At 46.7% G+C, this 17,681-nt stretch overlaps 1 protein-coding gene across 4 annotated transcripts in view; it reads left to right on the top strand.

Annotated features, from left to right (window-relative positions):
• The window catches only part of LOC138491509 (alpha-1,4-N-acetylglucosaminyltransferase-like), a 674,441-nt gene that overhangs the window by 320,651 nt on the left and 336,109 nt on the right, over window positions 1-17,681 (top strand). For 3 of the 4 annotated variants that reach the window (XM_069618045.1, XM_069618046.1, XM_069618043.1), the window contains one exon: window positions 12,139-12,267. The exons of the other annotated variant lie outside the window; for it this stretch is intronic. The gene's annotated coding sequence lies outside the window, so the exon portion shown is untranslated. The remainder of the gene's footprint in view (window positions 1-12,138; window positions 12,268-17,681) is intronic. 4 annotated transcript variants of the gene reach the window in all.

Genomic DNA, 17,681 nt, shown 5'->3' with positions numbered 1-17,681 from the left:
AACCCAGGATAAGCCCAAATTGCGGGGCGGCAATAACATCAAAGGCAATCTTTTCTGTATGCCCATCTCCACACCGAAGGATCATAACACAGGTACTATGGGTAACGGGACCTGAACTAAGGGGAGTATCGTCAACTGCATGTACCAGTTCTGACGCAGGTTTACATTGCACCGGAATTCCTAAAGTACCCACGAACTGGGCATCGATGAAATTGCCAGTCGCACCCGAGTCGATTAGCAGTGTAACCTGTTTCTTTTTTGTCAAGAACTCTAAGCAACCCTTCAGAGTGATATAGGGGCCATGATTCGAATAGCCTGCAATTGGGGCCCTGCTGTCTAGGCTCGGCCGGGTGACCCCCACTACCGACGAGCCAAGGCGTTTCCCTGGGTTTTTGGTTTGGCGGGGCATTCGCGAACGAAATGCCCAGCCTTACCGCAATACATACAGACCCCGTCTTTTCTTCTCTGCTCTTTCTCTTCTTTTGTTAGGGGGCCCCGGATGGACCCGATTTGCATCGGCTCATCCCCCTCAGATTTGTCCACCGTCCCACGAGATCCTTTAAACTGGTCTAACCGTGGTACAGGACGAGATTCTCCTCTTCTCTTGTCGCCTCGCCTTTCCGCCAAGCGGTGGTCAAGACGCAAGGCTAAGTTTATCATATCCGAACACTCTCTTGGCTGTGGATCAACCTGAGCTATAAGATCTTTTAACTCGTCTTTTAACCCCTGATAAAATAGGGACATCCTCTTTTCTCTGGGCCATTCGGCTTCTGCCACTAGCCGGTTGAACTGCGTGACATAAGTCACCAGTTCCCTATTGCCTTGCCTTAAACTCAGCAATTCCCGATCCTTACAGAGGGTAGCCGCCTGTCGATTAAAGATTTTCTCAAATTCCCCTAGGAACTCATCCCAGTCATACAGGACGGCATCGTCCTTTTGAACCATAGGATTCGCCCAAGAGGCGGCGTCCCCTGTAAGGTACGATATCACGAAGGCAGTACGTGCTTGAGCAGACCGAAAGGCTGACGCCTTGGTGAGAAAGTGGAGACGACATTGAGTCAAAAATGTAGAGAATTTTTGCGGATCCCCTGCATATCGTTCTGGAGGTGCAAGGGGAACTATGGCTTCCGGGGTTACATGAACCTGTACCGGGGTAGACGGTTGACCAGGTAAGGGCGATGCTTGGGCAGCTAGACTCCGTACCTGCGCAGACAGAGTTGCATATTCTTGCCTGATGCGGCTAACTCCCCTTGCAAATCCTGCAAGGCTTTAGCAATTTCTTCCATGACTTGTTGTGAGGGTTGGCTGTGCCGCTCAGGCGCCTGGAAAATACGTGGGCTTGCGCTTCTGTCAGAGCACTCAGGTCCTAGGCGCAGGAGCGACGCAGTACCAACCACCCCCACTATGGTCGTGGAACCTGCAAGTCGAAGCTTACGCAGGCTACCCGGACCAGAGCAGGGAAGGAGGGTTAGGGTCTCGTTGATTGGATAGGTTGGGGAATTTTAGGGAAACCGGATTGAGGGTTGGGTAGAGGTTGTGGATAGGACGGGGAATTGAAGGGTTGATTGTTGCACACTTTAGATTGTACTTGGTACCAAGTAACTATTTGCACACCACCTCCACATAGTCAGACTTAGGCCCCCTCACTGTTGAATCTGATGCACAAGTCTAAGCCATGCACCTAACTCTGTCCACAACTAGTTAACATTTTTTTAGCATGCAAACTTAGCTCTGGGTTTCAGTGTCCGGTCCATGATGAAGCCGTCAAGTCTTGTGGCAGGTCCGTAATGTTCAGTGCTGGTCCAAGAAGCTAAAGGAAATAACACAAGTTAGGGTGTTGCCTCCGCATTCCCATAACCTTCTCATTCATTCTTCACACACCAACACACAACATTCTAGCTGCCACCCGGGCTCAAACCACGGGCTTTTGAGTGTGCCAAAGTTCGCCACTCTTCGGGGCTTTCCACTTATTCCTGATGTGGAAAAAATGCCAGTGTTAACTTCCGCAGGGGTCTTCCTTCAGACCGCCGCGGTAACTTTTGCCCATGTGTTTTCGCCTCCCGTGCGCCGAGTTTTCCCTGGTTCCAGGAGGCGGGAACACACGTATTAGTGTTTCGTATGGATCACTTCCCCCACTACTAATGCTAGCGCGGATTAGCGACGCGCCTAGGACACGCCCACTTATCTTTCCTGTAGGCGCAGGGGCTAGGAATAGGTGGGCTAAAGCCCCCTGCGCTTCTTCCCCGATCCCTCTGATCCCCAAGATGGGTTTAAAGACTTATCTTGCGGGAGCGAGGGGCCGAACTGCTTCTCCGGTGGGGCGGGGCCCCTCGCGATTGTTTCTGGAGGAGCTGGGCTTTGCACGTCCTCTCCTTCCGAAGTCTCAAGCGCAAGCCCCGTGCCTCGGGACTTGCGCATGCGCGTTGATGTGCCACACCCTGCTGGGCTCCTGATTGGCCCGTGGCGCCCCCGAGCATGCTGGGAGTTGTAGGCAGGAGACTGCTTCTGCTGGGAGCTGTAGTTTTTGAAGGCTGCTTTTCTGCAAAAGGGGCACAGCAGCCTTTTAAATGGATACAGCTTTCTGGACCCAACTTGTACACTCACCACAGCCCCCACCATGCCCCTCTGCACCCCTTGTCTTGGTTTGGTCTTGGCTTTGGCCCTGACAGCACTCCCCCTCCCACGGAAGGTAGGCCCTCCGGGTTTATCTGGATAATTCTTGTGGAAAGTGCGCAACAATCTCGGAGCATGAACGTGATGTGAGGGCTCCCACGAGCGCTCTTCAGGTCCATACCCCACCCAGTCCACTAAATAATACAACTGGCCGTTAGTGCTCTTTTTGGAGTTTAAAATTGCACGTACCTCATATTCAGGTTCCCCGTGAACAATTATCGGGGGTTTTTTTTAACTGGAGTTCCATGCGGGGCAGGTTTTAGCAGGGACGTGTGGAACGTGGGATGAATTTTCATTTGGGAGGGTAATTCCAATCGAATTGCAACTGGATTCACGATTCGTTCAATTGGGAATGGGCCTAAATAACGGGGCTGTAATTTCCTGGGACCATCCAATCGAATATTGCGGGTGGAAAGCCACACCTTGTCACCCACACGATAGGGAGGACTGGCACGGCGATTTTTGTCTTGCATAATACTTATAAGAGTTTTTTGCTCTAACGAGATTACCTTGTACCTCCTTCCAAACTTGCTCAATTTCAGTCCGCTGTCCCGCTAGTGTGGGCAATTCCACTCCTAAGGACGGGACAGCTACGGGAAGAATACGTGGATGTCGTCCGTAAAGACAATAAAAGGGAGTCTTTTTGGTGGACGTGTGTAAGGCATTATTGTAGGCCAGTTCAGCTAACCAAGTATGCTGGACCCAAGTGGTTTCCCTGCTTGCAGCAAAGCAACGCAAGTATTGCTCGAGCCCTTGATTTACACGCTCGGTTTGGCCGTCCGTCTCGGGATGATACCCGGATGACAAATGGACTTCCATCCCAACGATCCTACAAAATTCACGCCAAAATCGTGAAATGAATTGTGGGCCTCTGTCGGTGATAACATGGTGTGGAAGCCCGTGTAGGCGAATGACGTTTTGCAGGAAGAGTTCTGCAATTGCACTAGCGGTTGGGACTCCTTTGCAAGGAATAAAATGGGCCATTTTCGAGAAGGTATCTACTACAACCAATATTGACGTGTAACCCTGTATAGGCGGGAGATCCACAATGAGGTCCATGGTTACAGTATGCCATGGTACGTCCGGAGTTGGTAAAGGACGCAGAAGGCCTGCAGGTCTTTGGTGACTGGCCTTATTGCGGGCACAGGTGTCACACTTCAATATGTGTTGCTGAACGTCTTGTCGCCACTTTGGCCACCAGAAATATCTAGGCACCAGCTCTTGTGTTTTTGACCTTCCCGGATGACCTACAAGGGATGAATCATGACACCACGACATGGCCTTTTCCCGGAGTGCCGCAGTAGGCAAATACAGAGCATGAGCATGGTAGGGAAGCCCTGCAAGAACTACGTTCCGAGGGTCCTGTTTGCACCAATGGTGCAGTTCTTGCATAGAGATTTCTTTCTGAATTCCTTCAAAGAAATCAGAGGTCGCTCCAATAATATGAGCGGGAGGGATTATTGATTGGGGCGTAGGTTTCCCCTCTCGAATTGTCGGCTCGGGATAGCGTGACAAGATGTCAGCTTTCTGGTTGCTGTTTCCGGGCCTATATGTGATGGTAAAGTCGAATTCTGCGAAATACATGGCCCAACGCAGCTGACGCGGGCTCAGGGTCTTGTCGGTTTTGATAAATTGTAGGTTTCGATGGTCCGTGATTACTGTTATTGTATGACGTGCTCCCATCAGATAGTGCCGCCATTCACAAAATGCTGCCTTTATTGCCAGCAGTTCTCGATCTGCGATGATGTAATTCACCTCGGCTGGCAGCAGCTTCCTAGAATAATAGGCCACTGGATGTAATAAACCCGTCATGGGATCCCTTTGGGACAGAACGGCCCCCAAAGCATAACTGGAGGCGTCCGTTTCAACCACAAACGGTCTGGACAAGTCTGGGTGTTTTAGTACCGGAGCGTCGGTGAAGGCCTTTTTGAGCTGATTAAAACCCTGTTCGGCTGAGGCATCCCAAACAAACGGGCAACTCTTACGAAGAAGCTTCGTGATTGGAGTAACCAATGCTGAAAAATTCTTAACAAAGCGTCTGTAAAAGTTTGCAAACCCTAGAAAGGATTGTATATCCTTCACATTAGCAGGGGGTGCCCAATCTAAAATTGCCTGCACCTTTTTGGTGTCCATTTGTACGCCGGTTGGGGTTAAGAAATAACCTAAGAACTCCACAGTGGTACGATGAAACTCGCACTTTTCTAACTTTGCGTAGAGATGATGTTCTCGCAATTTTTGCAACACCGCACGAACATGTTGGACATGTTCCTGGAGACTACTGGAATAGATGAGGATGTCGTCAATGTACACAACGGCACATACATCTAAATATTCTCGAAGTACCTCATCCAGGAAATGTTGAAAGGCGGCGGGGGCGTTACAGAGGCCGAATGGCATGACCTGATATTCATACAATCCGAACTTGGTTCGGAAGGCGGTCTTCCACTCGTCTCCTTCACGTACCCGTACCAAGTGGTATGCGCCTCGAAGGTCCAACTTGGTATAGATGACCGCATTCCTAACTTGGTCAAGAAGTACTGGGATTAGAGGGAGCGGATAACGGTTCTTAATGGTTATCCGGTTCACTCCGCGGTAATCGATACAAGTCCGGAGCTCCCCAGACTTCTTCGGTACGAAGAACAGAGGTGACGAAACCGGAGAATTGGAGTGCCGAATAAAACCACTCTTGAGGTTTGATGCTATGTATTCCCGGAGGTGGTCATTTTCAGCCTCGGTCAAAGCGTAGATGCGGCTACATGGTAATACCGCTCCTGGCTCCAGGTCTATCCGGCAATCAAAGGGCCGGTGTGGAGGTAAAGACTCAGCAGCCTGTTTATTAAACACATCCACAAAGTCGGCATACTCTTGGGGCAGATCTTCAGGGCGTACCTCTGGTTGACTGCTAGCAATGCAAACGGAGCGTATGTCTGGCAAAGCCTTTTCTAAGCAATGTTCTTTGCAATATGGAGAATTCAGGTCTATTGACCCTGAGGTCCATTGAATGTGAGGGTCATGTTTCTTTAACCATGGCAAACCCAGGATAAGCCCAAATTGCGGGGCGGCAATAACATCAAAGGCAATCTTTTCTGTATGCCCATCTCCACACCGAAGGATCATAACAAAGGTACTATGGGTAACGGGACCTGAACTAAGGGGAGTATCGTCAACTGCATGTACCAGTTCTGACGCAGGTTTACATTGCACCGGAATTCCTAAAGTACCCACGAACTGGGCATCGATGAAATTGCCAGTCGCACCCGAGTCGATTAGCAGTGTAACCTGTTTCTTTTTTGTCAAGAACTCTAAGCAACCCTTCAGAGTGATATAGGGGCCATGATTCGAATAGCCTGCAATTGGGGCCCTGCTGTCTAGGCTCGGCCGGGTGACCCCCACTACCGACGAGCCAAGGCGTTTCCCTGGGTTTTTGGTTTGGCGGGGCATTCGCGAACGAAATGCCCAGCCTTACCGCAATACATACAGACCCCGTCTTTTCTTCTCTGCTCTTTCTCTTCTTTTGTTAGGGGGCCCCGGATGGACCCGATTTGCATCGGCTCATCCCCCTCAGATTTGTCCACCGTCCCACGAGATCCTTTAAACTGGTCTAACCGTGGTACAGGACGAGATTCTCCTCTTCTCTTGTCGCCTCGCCTTTCCGCCAAGCGGTGGTCAAGACGCAAGGCTAAGTTTATCATATCCGAACACTCTCTTGGCTGTGGATCAACCTGAGCTATAAGATCTTTTAACTCGTCTTTTAACCCCTGATAAAATAGGGACATCCTCTTTTCTCTGGGCCATTCGGCTTCTGCCACTAGCCGGTTGAACTGCGTGACATAAGTCACCAGTTCCCTATTGCCTTGCCTTAAACTCAGCAATTCCCGATCCTTACAGAGGGTAGCCGCCTGTCGATTAAAGATTTTCTCAAATTCCCCTAGGAACTCATCCCAGTCATACAGGACGGCATCGTCCTTTTGAACCAAAGGATTCGCCCAAGAGGCGGCGTCCCCTGTAAGGTACGATATCACGAAGGCAGTACGTGCTTGAGCAGACCGAAAGGCTGACGCCTTGGTGAGAAAGTGGAGACGACATTGAGTCAAAAATGTAGAGAATTTTTGCGGATCCCCTGCATATCGTTCTGGAGGTGCAAGGGGAACTATGGCTTCCGGGGTTACATGAACCTGTACCGGGGTAGACGGTTGACCAGGTAAGGGCGATGCTTGGGCAGCTAGACTCCGTACCTGCGCAGACAGAGTTGCATATTCTTGCCTGGATGCGGCTAACTCCCCTTGCAAATCCTGCAAGGCTTTAGCAATTTCTTCCATGACTTGTTGTGAGGGTTGGCTGTGCCGCTCAGGCGCCTGGAAAATACGTGGGCTTGCGCTTCTGTCAGAGCACTCAGGTCCTAGGCGCAGGAGCGACGCAGTACCAACCACCCCCACTATGGTCGTGGAACCTGCAAGTCGAAGCTTACGCAGGCTACCCGGACCAGAGCAGGGAAGGAGGGTTAGGGTCTCGTTGATTGGATAGGTTGGGGAATTTTAGGGAAACCGGATTGAGGGTTGGGTAGAGGTTGTGGATAGGACGGGGAATTGAAGGGTTGATTGTTGCACACTTTAGATTGTACTTGGTACCAAGTAACTATTTGCACACCACCTCCACATAGTCAGACTTAGGCCCCCTCACTGTTCAATCTGATGCACAAGTCTAAGCCATGCACCTAACTCTGTCCACAACTAGTTAACATTTTTTTAGCATGCAAACTTAGCTCTGGGTTTCAGTGTCCGGTCCATGATGAAGCCGTCAAGTCTTGTGGCAGGTCCGTAATGTTCAGTGCTGGTCCAAGAAGCTAAAGGAAATAACACAAGTTAGGGTGTTGCCTCCGCATTCCCATAACCTTCTCATTCATTCTTCAGACACCAACACACAACATTCTAGCTGCCACCCGGGCTCAAACCACGGGCTTTTGAGTGTGCCAAAGTTCGCCACTCTTCGGGGCTTTCCACTTATTCCTGATGTGGAAAAAATGCCAGTGTTAACTTCCGCAGGGGTCTTCCTTCAGACCGCCGCGGTAACTTTTGCCCATGTGTTTTCGCCTCCCGTGCGCCGAGTTTTCCCTGGTTCCAGGAGGCGGGAACACACGTATTAGTGTTTCGTATGGATCACTTCCCCCACTACTAATGCTAGCGCGGATTAGCGACGCGCCTAGGACACGCCCACTTATCTTTCCTGTAGGCGCAGGGGCTAGGAATAGGTGGGCTAAAGCCCCCTGCGCTTCTTCCCCGATCCCTCTGATCCCCAAGATGGGTTTAAAGACTTATCTTGCGGGAGCGAGGGGCCGAACTGCTTCTCCGGCGGGACGGGGCCCCTCGCGATTGTTTCTGGAGGAGCTGGGCTTTGCACGTCCTCTCCTTCCGAAGTCTCAAGCGCAAGCCCCGTGCCTCGGGACTTGCGCATGCGCGTTGATGTGCCACACCCTGCTGGGCTCCTGATTGGCCCGTGGCGCCCCCGAGCATGCTGGGAGTTGTAGGCAGGAGACTGCTTCTGCTGGGAGCTGTAGTTTTTGAAGGCTGCTTTTCTGCAAAAGGGGCACAGCAGCCTTTTAAATGGATACAGCTTTCTGGACCCAACTTGTACACTCACCACAGCCCCCACCATGCCCCTCTGCACCCCTTGTCTTGGTTTGGTCTTGGCTTTGGCCCTGACAATGTCATTAGGTAATTCCAATGCATCAGTGGGCCTATGAAGCTGGTGAATGGCACCCAGCCCACACGGTAACATACCATTGTGTGTATATTGATGGGTCTCCAACTTAAAGCTGTTCCTCAGGGTGCTTTCCTAGGATTCAAGGCTTGGTTCTATGGCTTCCTGTTGGTGAATGGCACACTGTTATCAGTGTACGTGTCTCCAAATGGATGGCCCATTGGCTGAAATTCTTTCACGTAAGGCTGCAAGGTCTTAGAGTCAGAATGCCTGAATATCTGATTAGCAGCTTCCTTCATCAAAAGCAAAGTTTTGCTCCATCTTTCTAGAGTTGGCTCAATGTGGCATGATAGCAGAATGAATGACATTGACATACGTTGGATTGGGTCAATCCTTGTACAAAGTGGGTCGCAAAGGCTCTGTTGATGGTGCATTGCATAAACCTGTCCTGCTAATCAATAGTTGTTCCTAGATGTTTTCGCGCCTTGAAACACTTGTGTATAGGCGCGTTATAAATGCCATATCATATCATATCATGTGCTTGAAATTCTGGGATCAGGCTCAAGGTTTCTTCTATTCTGCTGAGTGATTGCATTTGCCAGAAGTGAAGCGTCCAGATTTCGGGTCCTCTTGGAAAGCACGGAGAGCTAGAACTTATCATCGGCAATCATGATCAATCAATTAATTATCAGTTTACCATTGGCCGACCATTATACATACAATCTACACAAGCCATTTGGTATCACATCCTTAAAGGAAACCTTTTTTATTAAATGCTGAAAGGCACAGCATTAATATATAGTCTAGAATACACACTACTCTCCATTTTAGTATGTCTTTTATTTAGTCGGTGCATTAAGCTCTAGTGACAACACAAACTGAAAGAAACACTTCTAGTGTAAGTCTACTATTTAGACAAGGTCTCATACAACTTTTCAACTGTGAAGACGAACTCTCAAATTGAATTGACTAACCTCAAAACGTACTCAATGGATCTCAGTTCATAATATATCTGACATGTCAATGTTTCCATTTTCCTTGTAAAGAGAGCACATGGATGATCTGAAAATGAAATGTGTAAAAAAACAAAACGAAGTCTAACCTGACTAGGGAACGACTATCAAGGTTCAAACTTATACATTAGTTTGACATGGCAACTTGCTAAATCAGTATTAAAAGCATGTAAAAAAAAGGTTTTTACTACAGGGTAGTTGTGGCATCACTACTCAGTGTAATAAAAAAGGACATCACAACTGATATGTAATCAGTTATTAAGCTTCAGTTGTGATTCTTCAATGCCTGCTTCTTGCACCAGCACTAACACAGAGTAGAATTCAGCGGCCCCTGCAGTCTTTAATTAAAGCTCTAAGAAACTTTCCAAATGCCTTCCATGTAAAAGAACATTCTGTGACACTGTACAACTATTAACTGATACGAAATTGTTTATGGTAGTATGTTATCTGGGTGCCCGAATGAGTTTAAGACATCAGAGCAAGAAACTATATATTCAGTCTTTTCGTCTACTGGAGTGAAGCATTGCTCGAAGCTGGGAGCCTGGGAGAGGTGGTGGTTTGAAGTGGGGGGCTGGAGCACCGGTGTACCCCCAGCATACAGGAACATTGTAGCAATGGTTGCAGCAGGGTGCTGTCTCTTGGTCGCGACCTCACGGTGCCGGGTGGTGTGGAGTGGTGATGGCGTACATTGCTTCAAGGAAAAATGTTCTTCCTACACTGTGCATAAGGTGCGTACGTAGGCTGGAAGCATGGTGGAATATTGCCTTGTGGATTGGCATTTTGTTTACTTGGGACTGTTATTAGGTGTCATACGTGTAGGGACTGTGGAAGTCTCTGTGTGCACCTAAATATAGAAGCGGGTGTTTGCCTATACTGTTCCATGGTCAGGCTGTTTTTTGCAGATTATGGCAGACTGCTGATATAACATCCTGGTGACCAAAATGTTCCAATTTCTTTCATTTCCTCTACTGTGTCTTGGTGCGCAGACTGTGCTTTACCTTAAGTACTTCTGGAATGACCATTGACAGAGCTTGGAAAATGTACATCTAGAATACGCCTCCCTGCCTGTTTGTATTTTTTGATGGACTCTCCTGCCTGCTGGTTTTTTTATCAACTCTTGTGACGTAGGTTCCTACGAGGACCATGGAGAATGTGGTTAATGAGATGTCTTTCCAGTCGTGTGTAGATGTTAATGGATCTGTTTGAGACCATGTGGATCCCAAAATATGGCAGGTTATTAAAGAAGGAATCATTTTTGATCTTATCAAATGTAATAATATGATGGTCTTCCAATTTTGGGTAGAGTCTTTTGACAATATCATACCACAGAGTCCATCAAAAAGGACTGATACAGCTTGTCAGACGGAAGCGCTGTCCATTGATATTGCCTGTCAAAGTGAGTGGATTGTTCCACGGCCACTCCTCAATATGCCTGTTTTGCTGGAACCAACTGATTTAATCGGCTGTGATATGGGACCTATGTCTGGGTTGGGGAACAATGAACAGCAACCTATAGGTGCTGATACAGTTACGTCTGTTACTATGACGGGCCCTGGAATGTTTGTGTTCAAGAGTTCCTCCCCTGGGAAAATATATACCCATTCTAAGGACGCTGGAGATAAAGTGGCGGACCGCCCCTTTAAAAAAGAAATTTGCATAAAATTATCTAAAATGCCTGAGATTTGTGATCCTGACAGTAGGAAACTGGTTATTGATTGTAGGAATCGTGTTATTGTTAATATGGACAAACCAGAGAGATATGAAATCAGAGAAGCCCTGAAAAACAAGGTTGTGTTCTGGTTGCAGAGTAGAGTGGTTCCTGGTTGTGTCCGAGCTCAAGATGTGAGGCTTTTATGTAGGGTGCTAGTTATTGACTGGGGTTTTGGGGCTATCAAAGACTGTAACATTATTGTTTGTGCCAGAATAATTTTTCTTGTTTTTGGAGACTCTGTAAAAATGTGAATTTTACATCTTCCATGACTAATTTAAAGATTGTATAGGACTAAGTATGTTTAGTTCCTACATCATGTCCTCATCATGTAATTGTTATTTCAGTTAGTTTTGGCTACATTTTTTAACCGTTTTCTCTGATTGCTTGATGATGAAGATCAATGTTTAACGATTACCCATTTTGTACCTGTTGTATTGTATTGTATTGTCTGTGCTTCTATGCCCATGGGCCAATGTTCCAGCACGTTATAAATACATTTAAATAAAAATAAAAATCAGACCTCCTATGCGTGGGTGCGCTCACCTGGATGGAAAAGAAAAAGGATAACTCATTAGTATTTCAACTGTTCCGAAAAGATTCATCCTGCTTTGGCCTTGGGGACACCCCACAGATTTAGTCCTGGGGCGTCAAAGCCACCCGGGAAACCCGGTAAAGTCCTGCATCTTTGCCTAATTTTCACTGTTCTTTATTTTTCCTTACCCTCTGTTTGCCTACTCCTCCTGTCTTCCTTGTCTCTCCATTCTGATGCCCTCATTCACCTTCATTATCTTTAACTTTTGTCTCTACCCTATTGAATCGCTTCTCTCTATCTCTGTATCTCTCTCACCCTCCCTATTACTTGCACTCTCTCACATCTACTCACTCACACTTTCCCTTTCTTTCTCTCACTCTTCCTCTCTCGCACACTCACTCTCTACCTCGCTCTCTCCCTTCCTGCTCACTACCTCCTGCTCTTATTATGCCGTAATCTCCTTGACTATCTTCCCAATATCAGCTTTTCTCCCCCTTTCTCTGTCATTGCAGTTCCCTTCTGCTGCTCTGTGATCAACACCAGTGGTGTGCCAGGACGGGCAAGAAGAAGTGTCTGCTGATAGTCAATGCCCTCGTGATAATCAGTTCTGAGGACGAGATTGTTGAATAAGGTTGAATAAGGTAATGCATCTGAAGCATATTATACATAAACCAAGCTGCCTTCCTGGGCCAGATAATAACTTCAATGAGTTCTCTTTAATACACATACTCTTCTTGGATCTGTCTAAGTCTTAAAAGTTGTAGAATCCATCAGACATTTTGTAGAGATCACAAATTATATCAGTTGTGGCTTTATCCAGACCTGGCTTTCAGATGCACATCAAATTGCATTCTGGTACTTGTAATCTTGTGTTTTTTAAGGTAAAGCGGAATTCAAAATTATGTGCTAAAAATGCCTATTAAAGAACATTGTTAGGAAAGATTTCGTAATTGTAGGGAACTTTCCTTCCATGTGGCAACCCCTAAACTTTTTGCTATTGTTTTCAACCTGTTTCCTTGACTTTGCCAGAGAAGTGCAGCCTTCTGCCGTACTCCTCTGGGCTTTCGCTCCTTTCTTACGGGGAAACTGACATGCCCTTAAGACAGTCAGTACCGGGGAACGCTGTTTCCCGTAGTTTCTTTTACCGTGTCGCCATTTTTAGTGCAACACGACACAAGAGGGCACTGTAAGCTAAGTTACAGCTCTCTTGGGTCTCTAGCCTTCTACAGACCCTAGACACTCTTGTAGGATGGTTTTTGGATCGGTGCAAGTCATTCAGGGACTGGGCTGGTGGCAGCGATCATTTGGTTTATTTTGAGCTCCTTTTGCCGTTCTGAGCACCTTTTTGCCGCGAACACAAAAGGGTGGCCCGGCTACCCAAAATGGCCGGACCACGAGGCTCCTTTGTCTCGTCCACTGTCCGTCTTGCTCCCTTTACCTTCCCCCGGGTCAGGCGACCCGGGGCCTTCCTTAATTGGGCATGTAGTTTCCCGCGAAACACGGTTGCTTTCGCGGGCTTCTACATGTCGTTTGAGTGCCCCCAGGATGTGGGCTGGGCTGTCTGGTCCCAATACACATCCTGGGTGCCAGAGAGTCTAGGGTGGTGTGAATGCCTGGGACCACCGTGGTCCGTGATTGGTCCACGTATGGTATGTGTGTTGATGAGCGGATCTCCCATTGGCTCCCCTCCGTTTTGGCGCGAAGGGAACCGTGGATAAGAGGGAGCTGGAAACACCACTACCATGTCGATCTCCTGAGTTCTTACGGACCCAGGGATACAGGAGCCAAGTATCCTGCGAACACGAGGCTGGACCGAGGAATCCCTGGTGACCCCCTGAAGAACTTCTGCTCCTCATTGCTGTCGTCCGGTGAAGCCCTTTCCACCTAAGATCGAACAAGAAGGCCTGTACTGGCGCTTCGACCTATTGGAATAGCAGGACCAGCTATTCCCGGCACCTTCATCAACTCCTGCCGTAAGCCTTCGGAAGTGTCTCTGGGCCATCCAGTTGACTGACCAGCTTACTAAGGAGTCCTGCTCTGTAATCGCCGACAGGTTGGGTGGTATTCTGAGTCCGGGGCACGCTCACACGCTTCGTTTGCTTAGCAACCCTAAGCTAGAGGTGAACGGTGCTCGTTTGGCTTGAATACACCCGGCCGTTCCGTTGCCCTGCCGTGGCGACAAAACTGTGCAGGATTCTTCGATCGGGACGTCTTTTTACTCTGCACGACGACGAGACGTTCCCTGCTCTTCAGAACCTGCCAGAAGCTGCATCTATCGAGGAGAAGCTCGGGCCTGCTTGCTTCGGGGACCGGTGAGTAGATTAGCTAGGATCTGGTCGCCCTCCTGCAGTGCCCCTTGCTTTTCCCCGCTGTAAATACAGCACCCCTTGTCCGTACTCGCGCCCTACTTCTGCCTCACAGTGGAGGCTGCGCTAGAGTCGCGGACCGTGTTCTCCTTCATTAGGGCACCCTACAGAGCTGTCCAACGTCCTCCGAAGAGCTTCACCTTCTGCCCATTGGCACCGGCGTGTGCAGGTACTTTTGAGCGCTAGGCTCCACTCTTCGTAGGGATTGGACTACCATCCAGTTAGGGGCCTCAGAAGGCGGACATATCACACGCATTGGTTCGCACTGCCTGTTTTCCTTCCCCTGCAGGTGGATAACATATTTCGTGCTGCTAATGCTGTGAAACTGTGTATTCTGTATATATATTGGGTGGATAGTGTATGTGTTGGTTTAATATCGTTGTATATTGCTGCTTTTACTGTGGTTATTAGTTCCAAGGCCTTATAATAAATGTGTATCTATGTTTGATATAAACAACTGTTTGGAGTAGTTTGTAAGCGCTCTTGCTTTGTGTGCTCACTGCGGGCTTTCAGTCACCCTCACCCCTCTTGAGACCTAGTCTTGACCGCCGCGATCGCTACCTTGATTGGTCTGGCTTGTCCAGAGGTTACCCTGTTCCAAGTAATTAGGTTGGCCTTCTGAACTTCTGCGCCACCAGGACAGAGTTCAGAAATCCGTCTTAACAAACATCATTTGAAAGCAATTCAGCATACTTGTAAGAAACAAGAATACATGAAGTAGCAATACTTGGTGGGAAATGTGGGTAGTAGTTTGTCTGCCACTGCCCTTTTCATTAGGATTATAGCTGCCAAATACACGTTTTGACATCTTCACCCTCCTGGCTTCACATCTTCATCCTCCTTTCTTCAATTAGTGGTTAGCTATTTATCTAAGTAACAACATGCAGCTGGAGTCCCTAACATCGGCAATAATGTGTGTGTGATAATAAATGATGTGGTGGAGGCACCCTGGCTTTTGCATCTGAAAGTGCTCACCCAGCTCCAAATGGCTACTGAAATGTTTATCTTACTCTCAAGGCAATTACACGTCTTGCCCACTTTCTAAACTGTCAAGCACATTTATGTAATGTATTTTGCTCTTTAAGAACTTCAGATTGTCTTAGGACTCTGCAGAATCTTTAACATATTTCTATAATGAGTTATATATATATATGTCAGTTTGTATTATTATTTATTCCTAACAATTGGACTGATGCTGAGAAGATGTATGGTCAAGTGCCCAAATTGCAGATTGGGCTCCAATCCCAGCATTGTTACTTAACTAAATTGTGTGACCGTGTGCAAATTATTTTCTCTTATTGGGCCATATCTGCCAAAATTGCTAGTTCTTGATTGCGATTCAGTTGGCAGTGTATGATTTTCCAAAAAGCCACTCTCATCGTTTAACATAAAGAGTAAATAACTGTGTATATGCAAATGAATGGTCATTGTCTGTTGACAAATACTGAGCTCACTCCCGGTGACATAATTTTGTGTATTTTCATTTACAGCGATGTCTATCCATATGCAAGTACCTGTAAGCATAACTGCAACATAACCTGTTTCAGCATTCTGTTTAAACACATTTCTTTGCATAGTCCATGTCTATTTCCCATTGTCCAACCCATTCATGTGTTTTATATTTGTTCTTTGTGAGCCTTAATTCTCCCTTAGTTCGATATAATAAGAAAACCTTTCAGTTAGCATACTTTTCTCATCCTGCAGCGTTCCTATGGAAAACAATCCCTTAATGGGAGGAATGAACAATGATGTAAGCACATCAGGAATGATATCCTCATAATTTGTGACAGAAAGATACTAATCCGATCCCTCTATAGCCTTTCTATTCAACAGCATTCTCTTGTAGATAGTAACTGGTAGTTACATTTTATACACTGCAAAAGAACGTAGGTTATGTTGCTTTGATGATACAGGCTAAAGGGACAGAAGAGTAGTGTGTATCTTTGCCCTTCTCCCTGAACCATTATTAGTTTCAGTAAATTAATCCTAGTCGTAGGAAAGAGTTGGCTGTGTTACTTCTGTTGAATTTGACATAAGGCACGTAATCTGTTCAATTTCCCCCAGCCCCCAAACACTGTTAAGAAAGCCCTGATTGCCAGCCCTCCAGCATCTACCTGTGTGCCTGCCATACCTTTCTCTTTTCACAGTTGGTTAAACGGCTGAGTCCACCGGGTCCATTAATTACGCACCTTCTCCAGCCTTTCTGTGCTTTGGTTTAACCTTCTCATTTTTGGGTGCCCCTGTCTGCTTCCCACACTCCATTTTAATCCCCCCCCCACACCCAACATGCCACACTTTTTTACTCAATTTGTATTACAGCCCAGGTGCATTTGGTGAGATATCATCTCAAAGATGCTGCTGAACTCGTTCTGTGTGGCACGCTTCCAGGTGAGTTTGAAATGTATAGTCATTGGAGACTACAATTATCTACCCTGATAATTACCTGACCAAGATCACCCCAAGGTAGCCTTCTTCTAATAAAAACATATTTATTTCCATAATCGGACTCTATCACTGCTACTCTGATGTAATATCCCTTTTTGTTCTCTAGGAAACCAGGATATGTGTTCTCCAATAAAGAAATGACAGTTCCTCAAAACGTCAAAAAATTGTTATTCAGTTTTTTAAAGGAAATCGATAAAAATGGAAAACAGAAAAAAGTAATGAGCATTGAATATTGACCACCAAGGTAATCGCCAATATAAATACCATAACGAGAAGTCATTACATTGGGTCTCATTAAGTGTTTGCCGGTATTCCGGCAAACTTAATTACCATTACCGGGACCCGGTACAGTGAAAATAATGCACAGTAAATCCTCCAATACTCTTGGTAAAGTGGAGGATTTACCTCCAGCAACAAGATGGAGATGAATCTGCCACTTTTGCTCCGAAAATCAGAATATTTCTGATGGTGGTAAATCTATCAAAAATTATAATTTGGCGGTGTGGGAAAAGTGGTGTTAAGGGAATTACAACCACTTTTTTCCTGCACCATTAAACTTGTATTTAGGCCCATTGTCTTTGAGAGAACAGGAATGTGCGAGGCGTCTGCCAGTGATAGATAACATAACGTGGCATGAAACCACATGGAGATGTTGCTAAAAATTGAGGAAGTTATTTGTCTAACAAACTTGTTGATGTCTGACCTACAATGGTGCCAACCTACTGGTCACGGAATAATGGAATACTAAGCCATAACATAAGACTTTTTGCCAGTTTATAAAAACCCACCCTCACTTCTACACAAGCTTGACCAATTATAGTGTACATCTATGGTACAATTGGGACATCAATATTAACAAATAACTATACGAACATTTTGTGTTGTTTAAATAATAATACCAAACACTCAATTTCCTTTTTTGACATGTGACCCACATCCCTTCTATATCCGTCTTTTTTAAATTATTATTTTAGGTGTTGCTCTTAACATTCTGAATGTTTGTAGTTAAATAAACATTGACACACCGATGTTGCTCGCCCAGCTGCTGGGGTATACCCTGCGAGTCCTTTGGTTAAGAGCAATGTGCCCAAATGACAAGTTACTTAAGCACTAAAGATCATAACTTCCACCACGGCGGGGGACACTCACCACATTGGGCTTGTTTTCACCATTCTAATTAGACCAAAAGCTACTGGTTGACTTCACTGCTGTATTTATAGATGAGGATATAGTATTCTTAAAGG

The sequence above is a fragment of the Ambystoma mexicanum genome, chromosome 10 (genome assembly GCF_040938575.1).
Source record: "Ambystoma mexicanum isolate Mex_15411 chromosome 10, UKY_AmexF1_1, whole genome shotgun sequence".
Lineage (NCBI taxonomy): Eukaryota > Metazoa > Chordata > Amphibia > Caudata > Ambystomatidae > Ambystoma > Ambystoma mexicanum.
The sequence above is the reverse complement of the archived record's forward strand: the minus strand, read 5'-3'. Positions and strand labels throughout refer to the sequence as shown.